The sequence below is a fragment of the Plectrocnemia conspersa genome, unplaced genomic scaffold, assembly GCF_051122295.1.
Source record: "Plectrocnemia conspersa isolate PC_06_02 unplaced genomic scaffold, ASM5112229v1 ptg000011l, whole genome shotgun sequence".
NCBI lineage: Eukaryota > Metazoa > Arthropoda > Insecta > Trichoptera > Polycentropodidae > Plectrocnemia > Plectrocnemia conspersa.
The window spans coordinates 14,182,083-14,183,901 of record NW_028277175.1 but is presented as its reverse complement, the minus strand read 5'-3'; positions in this window follow the sequence as shown (position 1 = coordinate 14,183,901).

Sequence of the window (1,819 nt, the reverse complement as noted above, 5' to 3'; positions counted from 1 at the left end):
GGAACACGATGGATAGCTAAAATGAGTAATTAACATTTTTTTTAAGAAGTCAATAATATATATAAATAATATAATATAATTTAAAATATTGTACAGCCTAAAAATCAGAAAAGACGCGCGTTAGCTAGACAGTACATTCTACCCTGCTTGTAATACCTTGGTGGCCATCTGGAATATTTCTATTTTAAGGCAGGAATCATTTTATGGGTGTGTTTAAGAAGCGATGCAATTGGCTCGCAAACATCTTCGTCTGCGATTCGCCAGAACTATCTTGGACAAGCATTATAAAATATGTGACAATTAGACACAGAAGAGAGATGTGGTCCGAGGACGCAGAAAGGAGACAAAACAAAGTTGCAGAGACTAAGCAGATCGTTCAGAGAGCATCGGAAAATACACATCACGACAATCCAACAGCCGACAATAATACATTTCGACATGCCAGCGGAAATTCTTCGACTTTCAACACCTGATATTTCTCTATGCATATATAGTAATTTATATATATTTATAAAATAAATTGCTACCAGATTTTCTGGCGTCTATTTTAGCTGTCAAATCTCTCATAACACAAAAGTGGTGACCCCGACGTGATTTGGAATGAATTTTTAGTAATAATATGTCCATATAACTTATGACCCATTCAATAAACTATCAAGTAATGATTTTAAGATTTGTAATGAAGCATTAAAATAAATAAATAAGAATTGTGGTTGCAGTCAATAACTTTTTTTTATTGCTATATGATATTGTAAAATCTTCTTTGAAAATAAAAACATTTCCATAGTTTCTCGTCAAAGGGCACAACTAAAACATAATGTTTTTTTTATTCTGGATGATTTTTTTGCGCTATGTTTTTACAACGAAAACTCTACTCAGAATACTCAAAATACATTTAGGTTATAATGGTATTTTTTCAATTTATTAGCGCGATCTAGAGAAGATTTTCTGAAATCAGCAATCCACATATTCTAAAATTCATTGCAATTCGATTCAATTCTTTTTGACTTTTTAAAAAAAAATTGTTTAATTATCTTAAATTTAAAAATACCATCAAATACATATTTAATAATTTTTTGTCAGTTAAATTTTATGATCCCATTTAAACAACAAGAAAACATCTCAAACATATAATGTGTATTGTTATTATTGTTAAAAATATTTTTTTGGAAAAAAATCCCTCAAAATATACTATATAAATCTATTTTAACAATAAGGTGATTTTAGAAAAAAAATTAAATTAAAATTATACTGTATTATATTTATGTTTTCGTTAGCCAGATAGTGCAATATTTTTTTACCCCCTATTGAGACGAGATGGCGGCGAGAGGCACATAGGGTGTCATAAGTTGTTCGTCGGGTGAAAGGCTAAATAATACGTTTGAGCATTTTTTATCACATGCAAAAATGATAGCCCGCATCGAGCACTGATTCAAATCATAGGGTCTTTCAAAGGGTCTGGTTGGTGTGTGCCTTATCATAGAGAACGACGCGAACATTTCCATATAAATAAGTTTCAAAACGCTAACTTCTACACTATTCAAATAAACCGACTTCCTTCGCAAAAAAGTTTTTCATATTTCATTTCTCACATTTAAAAATAAATAAATTATATACACAAAAAATAAATATTTTTATATTATATAAGAACTTAAAAAAAAATATCTGAAAAAAATATACTTATAAATTATATTATGTAAGCGTGTCCAAGAAGCAATGCAATTGCCTCGTAGCAGTATTAAAAATGACACTTGGCCACAGAGTCACAGCAGCAAACACGAGCTTGGAGACTGCATCGACACGAGAGACATCAGCGGAT